The sequence below is a fragment of the Tyto alba genome, unplaced genomic scaffold, assembly GCF_018691265.1.
Source record: "Tyto alba isolate M040663 unplaced genomic scaffold, T.alba_DEE_v4.0 Super-Scaffold_13, whole genome shotgun sequence".
Taxonomy (NCBI): Eukaryota; Metazoa; Chordata; class Aves; order Strigiformes; family Tytonidae; genus Tyto; species Tyto alba.
In genome coordinates this window covers 16,354,018-16,371,737 of record NW_024881275.1, presented here as the reverse complement: position 1 = coordinate 16,371,737, position 17,720 = coordinate 16,354,018, and positions in this window count along the sequence as shown.

Genomic DNA, 17,720 nt, shown 5'->3' with positions numbered 1-17,720 from the left:
TTTTTCTGAGGACAAGTCATAGTTTCTGTTTCCCAACCTTATTAAAAAAAAAAAAAAATAAAGAGATGTATAAAGGTTTGGCCTTTTCTGTCCTCCTACAAGACACAGGAATAGTATAGCTTCTTGTCTTGGCTGTCCATCTGAAGCAGTAAGCCAGAATACTTCTGCATGATGCTTGCTATTCCAGATATAACATTAGGTGATATGGCCTCACGTTCTCAGATGACCTCTATCAAAGGAAAATGCATGTTCATAAAGATTTTGGTTGATTTTTTTTCCTGAGATTTATCAAATGGATATGAAGTTGGTGTGCAAATAGTTGAGGTTTATCACAGCAAAGCAACTTATTGCACCGAAATAGAAAGCAGTTTGCATTTACTGTCCAGGTAGCTTGTAGTATTTATTCATAACCATTTTGTATCACCATGAATCTTCCTGCAGCTGTTAGAGGATTTTGAGTGGAGAACCCATGTACCCATTCTTTTGATAGCTAGACCAGATTTTTAAATTCATCATTATTTACTATTACTTTTGCTCATCAGCATGACATGGTCTGTCCAGTTAGTCTTCTATTCTGCTTATATCCAAAACCACACAAAAGACTTGCAAATCTAACATTTTACTAATGCATACCAATTACAAGCAGAAAGATCACAAATAACTTAAGATACTACCCAGGAAAATATCACTATGTATGACAAAACATTATATAAGCAATAAATGAAGCTGTCCTCTTCTCTAGAAGACCACTGATTTGTTAATTTGACCTTAACTGTGAAAATGTAAGTTATGTTAAACATAATTTGTTTAACTATTTTGGGATAATCTGTTTTTATTAGGTAAAAAACAGTTGTGGTTGACATTTAATGATGACTTTATTATACTAATGAACAAAACTTGTATACTTCACATATGCTTTCATTAATACTTATCTAAGATTTATTTCTTTTTTTTTTTTCTTTTTTTTTTCTTTTCTTCCTTTTTTTGTAAAATTTGCTGCCAAAACAGCTTTCTGAAAAAGTAACTGTTATAGTGTTTAAATTAATTAAGCAATATAGATGTAAACCATGGTAAAAAAAAAAAAAATACTGTGCTGAGAGCTTCTGGTGTTTCATGATATTTTAAAGTTTTAGATAAAAAAAATAAAATAAAATCAATCAGGGGAATAAGGCACCCAGTTTCTGGTGATTCGTCATTTGGCTGCCTAGTTCTAAGAGCTTTTTGATAGGAAGGACTCATTACAGAAGAATTGTTTCAGATTGACTCTTTCTTTTGAAATTCAATGCCACTTTCAAATACATTTACACCATCTGATGAAACACAGGCTTGGCAGTAGGATAAATACTGCCCTGAATTTGTCCTTTTCTGCCGTACTGAACCTCTTACTAGCTTGATAATTGGTTAGTATTAAAGATGGCAAAGCACTGTTGCTGATGGGGAGCAGTCATCATTTCTGTCTCACTTTTGGATGAAGCATCTCCAGTATACTAGAGATCCCTTTGGGATATTAGCAGTAGTGATTTCCTTTCCTTCGTGATAGACCAGACGCATGCAAATTGCCAGCTACAATATTTCTGCAGCTTGAGTTTACTGGATCTGACTTGCTCTAAAGGCAATCTGATCTGAGGCATTGTGCCTCTAACGTTCCTGTCTTTGTCATTTGACTCTAATTAGATTTTTTTGAGCTGTGTTGGTTATAGCAAAGACTGATAGCATTTACAGAGCTTACCTTGAGCCTCTTTGCTCTGAGACAACTAAAGCATGAGCAAAAGGCCTAATTGCCATTAGCTTATTTTACCTTACTTCACTTTACTCATCTGTCTAACTAAGTGTCTGGCTCCCTTAAAAAAAAAAGGTTAAATGTCTTCTGTAAGACTAGAGAGTTTCCCTATTTTCAGGATCTCATAGTAGACTGACTCTGTATCATGACAGTCTAGTACTGCAGCAGTTATGCAGTTATGGGACATTAAAAGCTGTGCAAGAAGGGTTGGTAGTGTGATGTCCTAGGATGAACCTCTCAGATCTTTTCTTGCCTGCCAATCACAGTCTCCTTTCCACTAGAGAGTAACATACAGGGAGGAAAGTCTGATGTCCACCCAAGTCTCATCTCAGCATGAAGCCAAGACACAACAAGTCTTAGAATCATGGCACAAAAGTTAGTTTTTCTACTTCTCGCAATTCAGATTTTGTCACCCCGAATCAGCGAATGTTATAAAAAGCTGAAGTAAATTAAATGGTTAATTATTGCACATCAAATTGGACATCATGTACTTTCCACTGCTCTGGAAAGCTTTTTTTAGTTCCATTTGAAAAAGCCTTTTCTTGGTTAAATTCCTAACAAGACTTCTTTGTTCTGCTGTTCCTTTCTAGAGAGGCGTCAAAGATGAGGGGTGCAATATATAATTTAGGGATTAGGTAACAAATGAATCTGAGTCCCGAATAGTGCTTCAGGCTGTTGCACTACTGTTTATGTTTGTTGATTATCATTACTGATGAACTTGAGAAAATACTGATTCTTAGACTCAGAATGATAATTAGCATAATAATGCTAGGAGTTTTCTTTGATATTTCAAACTGTTAAAAAAAGATTTAATAAATCAATGTTACCAAATTACCATAAACTCAAGCAAGACAGAGTCACAATCATATATTGCAACAAAATTTTTTTGGCATCTTAATAGAGCCAGTGAGATTATAACTTAACACAAGTACTTAACACAAGTAGTTCTGCTGTCCATGTAACTACTTATGCATGCACAAGTTTAAAGTTTTAAGCTTAGATGTTGTAATTTATTTTCTCTTTATTTCTTTCTCCTATTTTTAAATACATATTTTACTATAACAATGAGCTTATGTCTCATCTTCAGTGATGGCTTTTGAAGGATGCAAAAAATAGCAATATATGGTCAACTTTGACTTCAAGAATGTCATTGTGATGTACATTTTGGGGACTGTAAGGAAATAAGTATTTGTCTTCCCAAACCTGTGCTCTGCTGGATCTGATGTCCACTTTCTTTTTGAACTTTCTCATGTTTCAATGTTTTATATACAGAGAAAAAAAAAAAATCAATGTGAAATAATCACCACCTCTAAAGTCCAGGTACTGACATAAAAACTATGGGGTAAATTTTGATAGTGACTTTACTGATCTCTTACAGACTTAGATAAAATTATTGAGTGTCTGAAAAATCAGTTCAAGTCCTGATTTTTTAGAATCTAAGAATCACAGATGATGACTAGAGAGAGTCAGTAAGAAGACAAGTAATAGTCCTTGAAGAAAGTAAACAACTACATGTACTAAACATGAATACCTGCTACTTGAGAAGGCTTTAAGCTGTGACTGACTAGCTGAACCTTTTCTCCATCACTGAGTGCTTATGTAAGTGGCAATTACCTTAGTAGTCACAGTGTGATATAATCCAATGGGCATAATTTCTTGTGCCCTTCTTTTTTAAAAAAACGTTTAGACCTGTTATGCTTTGTTGATGACCCTCTTATGTACAAAGGATTTTCACTAATACCCAGCCACATGATTTCATTGGTTTCAGTTTCATTCAAAATCAAGTTCTAACGGGGCGATGCAACTCTGCTAAGAGAAAGTAATACAGTCTCAAGAATCTGGAATTCTAAACGAATGGAGTAAACTGAAAAGCTAGTGAACTGACAAATTAAAGAACTGTTTGATATATTGTAAGAGAGTAGGATAAAAAGACCAAATTTGCACATGCAGTCTTCATTTCTACACCACCTCAATGCTTGTCCTATGTCTATTATGGAGCCTTATAATTACTGTTAATATTAATTAGTTGTATTTGGTAAAGATGGAAAGATGTTACAGAAATAGCAGAGGTGTGTGTTTTGTTTTGTTTTGTTTTGGTTTGGGGTTTTTTTGCTTTTTTTTGTTTTTGTTTTGTTTTTTTGGTGTGTTTTGTTTGGTTTTGTTGTTTCTGGTTTTGTTGTTTCTGTTTGTGTTGTTTTTGTTTGCTTGTTTTTTTGCCTTTTTCTTTTTTATTTTATAAATATGATCTGCTGTTGAAGGGCTATTTATATCTATAAAAATAAGTGGAAATGTGATGCAGTGAAGTTAGAAAAACATTAAACAGACCATCAAAACCTTTAAAATATTCTAAGGATCATAATTATAATATGCTGATAATAAAAGACATTTCTATACCACATACAAGTTTTCCTCAAGAAATTGCCTACTATCTGGCAGGAAAGTGACTTTATCATAATCTCTGCCTCCAGTGCCAATTTCAGGTCTAGTCCCATTGCATGTGTTTGTATATAGGGTTTTCCCTCATCTAGTTCCTCACATTATATTTCTCACTTAAAGCCGTGGGAGGACCTGGCTTGAGCAACACCTTTGCATCAGAACAGTATAACCTGATCTCTAAAATTTCAAACTGGAGTCTGGAAAACCTGATTCTTATAACAACGTAAGGTCACACTGTTCTAGTCTCTTCATCTCAAGAGCATGGCAGGTGACAAATAATTAATTCTGCTCATCTTTGAAGCTTTCCATCCTGTCTTGATGTCTAAAATATTTTCTCATGAATAACACTCCTTGCAATGTCCCACTATCATGTCTGAGCTATTTGAAGACAACATCCTATTACTACTTCCAACTGGAGGACCACAGATTCTAGTTGCAGAGATGGAAGTCTGCATTGTAATAATGCATTTCCAAGATCAGCATTTGCTAGTGATCAGTCTCCAACTAGCTAGCACTAATAACACAATTTTTCCTGAAATTCCCTCCTTCATAGTTGCCCAAAACATAGCAGCAACCATTGGCAATTTTGGTCAGATGGTTTTCCCTTGCATGCAAAACATCGATAAAGCAATGATAATTTGAAATGATTTTTCACTGCATAAGTTACTCTTTCAGAGCAACCTCTATTTTAAATCTGTCCCTACTGAAATTTTCTCTTCCTCCTCCTGTATCTATATCTGCTAATTTTTCCATCTCATTGTAATATACTTACGATCACCTACATCTGCATGTGCAGACTCAGTAGTAGTTGTGTAACTGTTAGCAGTAATTTCTTACTGTCTTACTATATGAGGGAGGAGACTTGACAGTATGATTGCTACTGAGAACAATAAGTTAACTGTTGTCAGTTTTACTGCTAATACTCTGTTTCACTTTGTTCTGAATTCTGTCTTTTTTATCCAAAAGCATTGACTCACAGGCAACATCCCAAATGCTATATGATGTGCATTGTGTAATCCTGAAAACAGCATGTTGAACAAAAACTAGTACACAAATGAATTCAGTGTACTACCGCAAGGTCTGGGAATAAAACCAGCTGAGTTATTTGGCAGCTATGTTGCTTAAAAAGCTCCATAAGTAACAGAATCCTTTTAACCTGCTGACAGAAAGTAAAACTTGTGGTTTTGCTGGCTGATCAGTAACTATCTGAGGACATTCTTACGCTGTAATTTGTAATGACACAGCTGCAATGGACAACCCACTACAAAGCTTTTTGGTCAGGATATTGACAAAGAACCAGGGCTGAAGTTTTGTTACAGATTTGTACATTTTCTACCCAAGCCTTACCAGTATATCGTATTGACAGTGGCAACCCTGGTGCTGTAACTTCTCAAGTCAGAAAATCTTTTCTGAACTTGCTTCAGTAAGTGAGGTTTGGTTTTGGTTCACTTGTTTTGTTCTGCTATTTCAGTTAAGAAGCTTTCCTTTGGTCACTAAGCTAACTTTCACAATACTTCCATGAACATTTCACATCATCTCACAATGACCAGCATGAAATAAGCCTCAATTCAGAGCCCTAAATTATTCAGCTACTCTTAACTCTTTCAGCTTCACAATTCTGGTAACAGAGACAATGAACAACCTCAACTCTGCCTAAAATGAATGACAGTTTAATTTTTCTGAAAAGCAAAGTTTAACTGTGTATAATATTTCAATTGTAATTTCTCAAATTTCTTCTCTTTAAACTTTATTTTCATTGTGTCACTTATGGTCATACTTGCTAGATCTAGATATAGAAATACTTATTATCTGTAACAATGTCGAGGCTCCAAGCTAAACTTTTTGCTGAGAGCAGTGGATACAGTCTAGCTGAGAAATTTAGCTGATTTTATTGGGGATGCAGGGTAAACTACTCTAAACAGAGGTAACGTTGATAGGTTTGTATCTCAAAAAGATGCAGTCCTACTTACAAAACATATGTTTTCATTTCTGTTTCCCCACCCCATGCTGATGTAAACCTCATTAGGTTTATGTGCATAATGGAAGCAGTTTTTTGGTCAGAAGGGGTGAAGGTTCTTTCAGATGGAGAAAGGGGAAGGGGGGAGCTCCTTGGCCAGCACAGCCTTACCCTTTGTTACTCCATCCATGTTACAGTGCAAAATTTTATTTGAAAACATAACTCATACTATGTTCATTATGGTAATCCCTTAGGAAAAGAATTTTCTTCTCTTTTCCTGAAAGCTGGTGAATCCCTCCTGAGTATAACTTCAATTCAGCTGTGAAAAAATGTCTTGTTTTCGATCAGGAAACTTATTCATGTCATTTACATTACAACTTCTGCATTCAAATCTTTCACACCTCTAACATGAACTATTTTACTATTGGGAAAAGGTAGTTAATACATGTATATCTTTGTTTCATTTCTCCCTATTTTAGTTCATGGTCAGCTACAATGGGACTCCGATGTGTTAATTACAAAGCATAAAAGATTATTCAGTGATTTCTAAATGTGATTATTATTAAAAGGTTCACTTGGAAGGATTTTTTCTAATCCCACATATATCTAAAGGCAAGTCTCAGCTGCTGAAAATGAGTCTCTGTACTAGTGTTGGTCTTCCAGTGACTCTGAATTCTAAGCAGTCTGATGTTATATTTTATATATGTATATACACATTACATATTTATACATATGCACACACTATTCTACTATATGAAAGTCTTTGTTGTTCCTTTTTTTTTTTTTTTTTTTTCCCCTGTAGCTCAGTGTAGTGTTGTACTTTATCATATATGCAAACATAAATATACAACTCTGTTTTACTAGGGAATCATATGGCGGGGGGCGGGGTGGGGTTGGGGGCAAATACCATAATTCTTTTCTATGCAGTTTTTTGTACATGAAAAAGGCACCGGTAATCAAAATGCCTGGGTATTTTTTATTAGTCCTCTTGTGAATTCTGTTACCTATGGCAAAGGGATTTGAAGACTTTCTTATAGAGAAAGGTCCACAGTCTCTGTACACCTCTGTAATTCCTATGTAGACAGCAGGGTGTGATTGATCATTTGTACTCGTCCCTAGATCTATTATTTGGACAAAAGAGCAAATACGGTTAAGCACAGATGATGGAGTAAAAATCTATATCTGAAGTAACAACTTGCAGCCTCTGGTTAGGCCGCAGGTAAAGCTATTGTTTAAAATAAATAAAGAAAGAAACTACACTTTGACTCACCAAAATCCCAAACCCTTCTTCCTGTTGTTGCTAGGAACTGCTGATGCATAGGAGTGTTTGTGGCATCAGGGGATGACTCTTCTCTTTGACCGACTGCATCTTGCTGCAGCCTGCTGTATTCAGGCAAGCCCCCCAGATGCTGAAGGGGCGCACAAGGGAAGACAGCCACTCCCCCTGAGGAGTCAAGGAGGGGTCTGTTTCTGCTTCCTTCTCAGCCCCTCTCATTCTGACATCACAGCCTTAAACCCAACATTGCCTACTGACAGTGACATGCCTAAAATTCATGTTGGGAATGGCAAAGTTTGGCCTTGCCTTTCTTCCTTGGTTAGAAATAACAATTTAATATGCACAGTAAATATTTATCTGGGAAAACCAATAGACCAATGAAAGCTGATCTCTCCCCAGTGCCTACCTCTGAGCATTTCTGTTCTTCCCCTAGTAACACTGCTCCTCTGCAGTTTCTCTTTTGCTTCTTATTTCCCCTCCTGAAATCAATGACCATTCAATGTTCTTCCTGCTTCCCATGCCCTCAATATGCCATATATTTCTCTAGTGTCATATCACAGCTTAATTTTATTCTTCTATTTTCCCCTTTGGTCACAGGTCCTTCTTTCAAATTCCTTTTCTTTTTTTACTTAATTTCTTCCTTTTTGGGATAAAGATTTGGACTGGGACTTGGTCACCTCAATAACACCAATAGGGATGAAGTGCAGTTTCATTTTTTTTTTTTTTTTATGACAGAGGGTGTGTCCACGTTGTCTTTTGCAGGCAGATGCACATGTACAAGTTCTCATGCACTGATGTATTTACAATTACATGGTGCTAAGTCTCAGTTAGAGTAACTCACATGTTTAGCTTGGATTCATTTGCAAGTTAACAGCAGTTTTATGGATTTGGGTTGGCTCTGTGTGTGGACAAAACGGGACAGAAAATGTACACAAAGGAAGCAAGACCTGCCTCTTCCTTCTCCTCTTCTTTTCTCTGCTTTGAAAAATACTGTCACTATTTTAAGGTTGAGAAGATTTTATAGAAGTAAATACCGACCGAATAGAATAGGTATTGAATGATGTATGAGCCTAGGAGGATGCTTGTGAGCCTGGATGGTTCTTTCAGGGCTTGAAAGTTGTCTAACAAGCAAGACTGAAAATCTATTTGGTTGAAGTTCAATGTTAATGTACAACTTGTTCATGTTAATACACAATTTGATGAGCCACAAATAAGAAAATCTGAAATGAAATAAACTCAGTGTGAGTGAGACTTTATTCAAAAAAAGGAGACTATAGCCTCGGACTTGAAGAAATAGAAAATAAAATCTGCCAGAGAGAGATTGTTATTTGCACATATGTTAAGATGAGAGCTAAAGCTCAGTCTTCTTTCCATGTAAGTAAATGGATTATCCTATTGTAGCCACAAGTACATTGTCCTCTAGATCACAGATAATCTATCAGGGGATGTGCTGAATAGCATGCATGTACCATAATTCTGGTTTGTAAGAGCCCAGCAGCAATTGCTGAGCATTGTGCATAGAACTCCATTTCCACCTTCCCTTTCCCTTCATCTCCAGAGATCTTCCTCTGCCTCCAGTGTCTGTTGTTTTTCTAACTACCAGAACTACAGTGAAATGTCCTTCCTGACCACTGCTCCTTAAGGCAGGGAACAACACTGATGTTTCATGGTGCTAAGATCTTTCACTCTCCATGACTAACTCACACAGAATTTACTAGCTCCAGGAACAGCAATCTGGAGACTTACTATTTTTTTTTATTTTTTCCTTTTTCTTTTTCTTTTTCTTTTTTTTTTTTTTTTTTTTTTTTTTTTTTTTTTTCCAGGAAGTCTTTCCAAGATTGATTGATATATTGAGATCAGGGCGGCTCTTTGAGGGGTGAAGAAGCACAAGGGATGAAACCAGTGTTCACAAATACACTTCTCTGTGATCATCTTCTCCCTTAAAGCACTCCTCATTGTTTGATTTCCTTTCTATAGTACATGCTGACCACATGACTTTCTACCCATTTGGCTCCTTATATTTGACAGAGAGGAAACTACAGTCTCAAAGTGGCTGTTTTGAAACTGTTTGGGGCTTGCTGCATTAATTTCCCTTCTGTCAGGTAAGTTTTATAATCTCATTGTGTATTCCATAATTTGCCTTTAAAGAGAACAGAACCTTTCCTAGAAATGCCTGTGACAGATGATTGTCCTCTGATACACATTAAATTCTAGTGTTCTGCAATCTTTTTTTTTCTGTATGTAAAATATCTACTTGAACTCCACATTATGTTTTTTTAATCTGGGAGGAATCTTATTGACTTATGGGGAAAACTAAATCAAACAAATATTGCAGAATCAGATGGGATGCTTCACAAGGTGTGATTTTGAAAGCAGTTTTGGCAGTCCTTATGGCAATCACTAAAACAGAAAATATGCTGTCTTAGTTTACTGCATGCTAGTCAATCTAAGTAGGTTTAACACCTATAATATTGGTTTTTTGTTTTTTTTTTTTTTTTACTTTATGTGAAAGCTAGCTTCTGTTTTGTTGTTGCTTAGTTGTTCACTGTGGCTAACTGAGGAAGCAAATGGGTTTCATCTTGTGAATAAAAAGATTAGTAAAGCTTTCAAACTGTGGAATCTAAGAGTGTTCACATGCCAGCTCTTTAACTATTTGTCTGATATTTGTGATCTAGAGACAAGAATATTTTCTTAATGTTTATTAAGACCATGAATATTACCAAATCTTCTTTTTGCTCATTTTGAACTTTGTTAACATTTTCATAGAAAATAACTTGAGATCTAGACAGAAAACATTTTAAGAGACAGAAATTTATTTCAATCCAGATTCATCTGTGCATTTATATAATGCACAAATAATCTTCATTTTGACCCCTACAGTTCTATTTTCCTGTATATCAAAAGATTTATATCCTTAAAACCAGTGATCCTTTTGAGATGATTCACTGATGCATACAGTTTAAAATAATATTTGATTGACCAAGCTGAACTGTCTAATGGTACAGCTTCATTGAAACATATCACAATTGTATTCGTTTAACCCAAATGAGGACTTCTTGCAGAAAATACTAATTCACTGTAATTCTGAGGAGACATTGCATGAACATTTTATGGGGATTGACAGCTGGATTTGGAGGATTATGATCAGGGTATAATTGTAAGGATTCTATGCACTGGATACAGCAGTCAACTGCTCACTTCTAGTTTCAATTAACCATCTTCTCGGGACAGTCAGATAGAGCCTCCACCCACTGGTGTGGATCAGCATAGATGCACTGAAGTGAGGAGAGAAATACCATTCATTTACACAAGCTTATTTTCTCACTTTGGGCAAACAACATGCTGATGAAATCCACAGGCCATAATAAATTAGGAAAACTTATGAACATGAATAAGGATAAAGAAATCATAAAAAGTCAACCTAATTAAATAAGATATCTGAATGGAAGATTAAATGAGATTCTAGGCTGGAAAATACAAACAAATATGTCTTGGGAAAAATACCACTGATACTATACTCTGGCAATAGAAAGGAAAACATAGGAAGAGGTAATTGTGTGCAATTTGGAGGAAATACTCAGACTGGAATTTGGCCCTCAGTGCTTATTGACTTTCAATAGGATGGGGATGCTAGCTCCACTCTGTACATTCAAAAATCAATCCATCAACTGGCAGTTATATATTGTGGTGCTTTCGGGTTTATTTTGTTTACTTACTTTAAAACATCTAATGGAATAAGGTGATGCAAAACATACATTTTTCTTTAGGAGCAGTAGAAAATTACTCCAGGTGTCTCCTGATAGTCTCTTCATGCATCTGGAATGATTCTGGAGAAATCTTGTTTCAAACAAACTAACTTACAGAGGAATTAAGGATACCTATATTGGGAGAAGAAAGTAAGTTACTTTCCAAAAACACACCTTATGTCTTCTATAGTGCCAGAACAATGAGATAATTTGGACAAGGCATACTATGTATTTTTAATGCTATGGTTCATTGTCTATAGAATAATTGTCCAATGGAAACTGCAGGAAGCTATGTTTAAGGACATTATAACCTCAAATGTACACCCTGCTAGATGTATGGCAAATAATAGGTGTTGGTAAAGGGGAGGACTGGACAGGCTACTATTATCTTTTGAATGTCAGTTTTTAATGCAAGCATCCAGATGGACAGCCTTAGTTCTTTAACTTGCATAAGGCTTGTACAGAGAAGAGAGTCTCCTGGTTGCTAAGATTCCTATTTTTCAGAAAGGGACTCAAAATGTATGTGGAACTGAACTAATGGAGAAACTACTTAACACTAGATTCTTAAGAAAAGATAAATCTGAAAAAAGATCTGCTTCTGACAGGCTTCTGGTTCAGCCACCCCATGTGCCTTCAAAAACTTAACAGATAATGTTTTTTTTCAGTTTATTCCAAGGACTCAATGCAGACTTGCAAGCACTCATTTTTACCTCTCTATACCTCGCTTTTCTCATCTCTAAAATAAAGATGATGCTATGTAGCAAATGATTAATTTGTTTGCCCTTCTCAATTTTTTAAAAATGACTTTCACCTTCAAACATTTCCATTAGCTATTTCAAACGAAACACAAAAATAGCCCCAAATAACATTTTTTTTACAGAATAACATCATCTGTGAAGATTATAAAGGATGATAAGAAGAGCATAGAGGGGGATAAAACAGTGGTTCTCTGAAGCTTGCTGGGGATATTAACATTTATTTTTTAAATATTATGTGGCCATTTGTTCTGTAATTCCAGGAGAAGACTCATAGTATAACATTTTTCCCTTTCTGACTCTTACAATATGCATATATTTCTAATATTATGTTCTGCATGCTGCTATTTAAGCTTCCCTTACATGGCTTATAATTGCTATCATGAATCCTTTACCCACTTTTAAGCTTTTGTTTTAGTGTCTTTCTAATTTCTTACTCTTAAACTATGTCTGCCTCCCTTCCAAACCACCCCTGTTGCTGTCTGTCTCCATGCATGCTCTTGGCTTTTGATCATTATAAGTGCTCCGATATTCTGCAAAATAGCCTGCAAATGTTTGCCCTCAGTAAGCTGTTCCGCTTTCCAGCAGGCAGCAATAACATTTTTTTCTTCTCCTCAGTGAGGCTGGTCTGCATAGCTTGTGCACAGAAACCCTTCAGCACTAGATCAGTTCTCTCACAGAGAGAAGGGGAACAAAGCACGTTCTCTATGTTTCACGAGATGCAACTGGTCATTGGTAAAAATCAGTTACTGGGTGCTTTCACTGATAATAATACACCTACAGACTGCGGAAAAAGGAAGTGTTTTTGCTTGTAAATACTTAGATTGTCAGCTTAAATCAATACAATGACCTGGCTGGAGCTGAAGATCTTCTCTGTCTCCATAGAGTTAGACAGAAATGTTGCATCCTTTGCTGCGACATTGTTATCTCTCTTTCTGTGCTACCCAACCACCTCTGGGTTCTCTGTCAGAAACTCTGCTTCCTTTCCTTTGCTTTACTCTGTAACAAATGCCTGGTGCAAGTCTGAAGGAGGAACTGTCAGGACCCTGTCCTCTGTAGATGAGAGAGGGCTGATTTTAGAGAAAGTGGAATTGAATTATCAGCTTTTCCGAGTTTATGTGCATTGAGGTCATCCCAGGAATGATTTGGGAAGACAGATGCTGGTTTGTTTCTTATTGAGGTGTCAAATTTTGAAGTTCTAGCTAGCTACAAAGTAGGACAAAAGACCTCCATATAAAAGAGCTTGAAGATGAGTCAGGTCCAGGGGCAAAACAAAATGCTCTTATAGGGTGTTGGGACATGACATCTAAGTTTGATGAACCCAGCAGGCAGTCCTAGGCACCCAGAAATGCATAGGAAGTGTGGGAGGATGATTTCAGTGTGGGATAACATGGGCTGTCATGGAGTTGTCAAAGTCCTGCTGTGCAATCAGCTGCAAAAATGGCATAAAAAGAAGCAGTCCATGGAGTAGTCATAGAGTTCCTTTGTATTATTTTCCCCTACAGCAAATATACTCTTCTTGGAGAAAATTGCAGTTTCTCACCTATCAAACATTCAGAGCCTCAACAGACCTCATCTGAGTACCAAGATCTCTTGATTCAGATATTCTTCTATATGTATCATGTGACATGGCATTCAGGTTCTTAATTTCTCAGCTCCCACTTGGATTTTTCTTGGATTTGGATTAGATCCACCAGATAAATCAGAACTGGTGTTGTTGCAAAGCCCCAAGCCTTGGTGTCATCCAGAAGGTGGCTGAGCAAAGTGTTTGAAAATTAAAGGGAAAAATCAGTGGATTGAAGCAAATAATCTCTTAGCTATTGTAATTCTCCATGGTCCAACAGCTGTGAGATGTGCAGTCTGAGAGCCAATGCGGCAACATGAACTTGCACTGATTTTGATGGCAGCCCCTGAGAATTAGCGCTTTATGGAGTACAGACTGAACTCATTAATTTTGGTCCTGGTCCAAGTTTTCTCCTCCTTCCCAGACCTTGTCTTGAAGTTTTCCTTTTATCTTCAGTTCATGACAGTCTCTCTTGGTAGAAAGCCTTTTGTGTTACTATCTCTGAAGGATGTTTAAGAACAAAACCTTTTGTAATGTATTCTTTATTTCTTCCTCATATATTATGCTGCATTTTTACAACATTTTAAAAACCAGTATTTGAATCCTATGAAAAGCTTGACTTATAATATTTGCAGTCTAGTGCTGGGTGGTGAATTGAGGTATATTTGGGGGAATACGCATACCTTTTTTCCTTTGCCTAAAAGATTGCTCTGTATGAACATCAAACCAAAACTCCTCAATAAATTCTTAAGTTATATCACAGTATTGTGGATAATGTTTCACCCCTGTATGCTTTTTTTCCTAGTCTGTCTCAACTGGAAATGGTGTCTTAAATAAATTAATCCAACTGCTGTACATTCAGTACTACTACTGGTCCTCCCTAAAATTTCTGGACAGTGTTTGGAACTGTACAGGCACAGATAATGTCTACACTGCAATCTGGGTATCTATTTTTCTTCAATAATCTTGGTGTATGTTATTTGCTTTTTATTTGAGTGAAGCCACTGTCTTTTGTTGGAAATGGAAAAATGTCAGAGATCACAAACTTTGGGCATTTGACTGATTTTTCAGTATAAAGTGGAGAAAGCTAGTCCTGACTGATTCAAAAGAGTAAACAGGAATGCTTCAGTCCCTGTGTCTGTGTCAGCTGCAGAACCAGACTTCACCTATCTCACACATACTTTGCCAGTTATGCTCCTGTTTTAAATCTGCTAATCGGCATAGTGTTTCAGCAAGAAACAAGGTCTGTCTTTCTCCTTATAAACTTGATCTGGTACAGGCTTCTATTAAGGTATCAGTGTAGATACACAGAGTTATTGCTGATGACTGTTTCCAGTAATCTCATACAGTTTTGTCACACTATGGTGTGTGGGTAGGTAATACCAAATTAAAATGGTAACATGTCTTTATCTGTTCTCTGCAACTGTCTTATCAATTCCATAAAACCAGTTCATGCTCCTAGTTGTGTACATCCAGAAAAGTGGATTACTATGGCTGCTACCTCATATCCCTAGATATAATGAGTTAGTAGATGTGTGATCTATTCACTTATGTATCTGGTAAGAGATCTCTTCAACATGAGATTTTTTTTAAGATATATGCTTTTCTGTTATTCTACACTGATATTACAGATAGCAGGACACCCTTTCCTTTAGACCCTTCTGTGCTGTACCATCTCCTTCTAGTGGTACAGAAAGCAAATGGATATTGTTTAGAAAGCACCTATGTAGCCAGTGTGCATGAAATTTAGTTTTATGTGACTTATACATGGAATTAACAAATGTCTGCTGGGGCTAGAGGGGCTTTGCCATTCAGAATTGATTCAATATTGTATATTCATGAGGCAAATAGGTGTTAGGTGCCTGTGTGGATCTGGCTTTTAAGGGAAATGTTGCAAGTCACCCACAGACTTCTTCATCCATCTCCTTTCCCCAATTCAAAACTTTGAAGTAAGCATCTCAGTGATTGAAGATTCTCTGTGCAAAGGTGTCCCTAGAGTGAGTAGGAACACTTGTGAGGAAGTGTGAGGAAGTTGCAAGAAGTTTTACAAGATTAAGAAATGAATTGAATTCTCCTTGCTGCTTTTCTTTCCTCACAATTTGTGGAAGGCAGTCCACGTTTTCCATCACAAAAGAATACTTTCTCTGGAAATTTCTTGGTTTAGTCCCATATTTATTCACTCTGTGTTCAACTTTTCTACAGCATATAATTCTGTTGATATAAACAGAATTAGTCACACTACTTATGTTAAATATGTGCTCAGATATTTTTAGGCAGCAGCTCTGAGACAATACAAAACAATTTGTCTTATCTAGCTCTTCATGTTTCTATGAAATTATTTTTTATTTATCAAAGGACTCAACAGTTCTGGAACATCTGAAAGGATGTGCAAATCTGCTTCTGAATATTTTTGGTTAGAAAAAGGAAAATTATTAACCATCTTGGAAATCATAAAAATGTATCAGGAGCATTCTTGTTTTAAAAATTAGGAAAATGAAGCATGAAAGTTGGCAGAATAAATTTTAGTGATAGAATGAGGTTCCTTATTGATCCAAGAGCCTGGTGGTTAATGCATTCTCCAAGGACAAGGAAGAAAAAGGTTTGTTTATTCAGTCCAAGATACCTGGAGCTCAGAAATTTCTCTGCTTCCCTGCTGGAGGAGGGGAACCTCAATACACCCCACTCCTACCAACTTGATGCCAGTGCCAGTAATAGGTGCCCAGAGCCTGGAGAGGGATCACAGGCCAGCAGGAGAGCATGTGAGGAGCAGCACAAAGGGATTCCAGCCAGTAAGTCAGCTTCATCATGGGCCCAACTTAAATGCCTCTGGCCTGGGGAATAAACATGAGGAGCTAGAGACGTGCGCACAACTGCAAGTCTACGATCTTGTTGGCATTGTGGAGATGTGGTGGGATGATTCCTATGACTGGAATGTTGGAATGGAAGCATACAGACTCCTTAGGAAGGACAGAAAGGGGAGATGAAGTGTTGCCCTCTACATCAATGACCAGCTGGAGTGCATGGAGCTCTGACTGGGGATGGATGAGGAGCCGACTGAGAGTTTATGGGTCAGGATTAAACAGAAGGTAGGGACAGGTAACATTGTAGTGGAGGTCTGCTACAGGCCACCGGACCAGGAAGACTGAGCAGATGAGGCCTTGAAGAGACAGGTAGGAGAGCCTCATGTTCACAAGCCCTGGTCCTCACGGGGTACTTCAACCACCCTGGTATCTTTTGGAGGGACAACACTGTAGGACATAAGCAGTGCAAGTGGTTCCTTCAGTGTGTTGATAATAACTTCCTTCTCCAAGTGACAGAGGAGCGAATGAGGAGAGGTGGACCTTGTTCTCACCAACAAGGAGCAGCTGATGGGGAGTATGAAGCCCAAGGGCAGCCTTGTCTGCAGTGACCATGAAATAGTGGAGTTCAAGATCCTTAGGGCAGCAAGGAGGGTGCACATCAAGCTCGTTACATTGGACTTCAGGAGAGCGGATTTTGGCCTCTTCAGCAATATGATTGGCAGAGTAGCATGGGGTAAAGTCCTGCAGGGAAGAGGGGCCCAAGAAAGCTGGCTAATATTCAAGGATCACCTCCTCCAAGCTCAGGACCGATATATCCTGACAAAGAGGAAGTCAGGTAAGGATGTCAGGAGGCCTGCATGGATGAACAAGGAGATCATGACAAGGTCAGACAGGTACCTGGGAGGAGTGTCCAGGTAGCCAGGGATCAGGTTAGAAAGGACAGATCCCTGATAGAATTAAATCTGGCCAGGGACATCAAGGACAACAAAAAAGGCTCCTATAGGTACATTGGTGATAGAAGGAAGACTAGGGAAAATGTGGGCCTTCTCTGGAAGGAAAAGGAAAACCTGGTTACCTGGGATATAGAGAAGGTTGAGGTACTCAATGACATTTTTGCCTTAATTTTCACTGCTAAGGGCTCCAGCCACAACACTCAAGACGAAGATGGTAAAGGCAGGGAATGGGAGAATGAATAACCACCCAATGAAGGAGAAGATCTGGTGTAAGACCATTTAAAGAACCTGAAGATTCATAAGTCCATGGGATGTGGTGAGAGACATCCATCGGTCCTGAGGGAACTGGCGGATGAAGTGACTAAACCACTATCCATCATATTTGAGAAGTCATGGCATACCAGTGAAGTTCCTGCTGACTGGAAAAGGGGAAACATAATCCCCATTTTCCA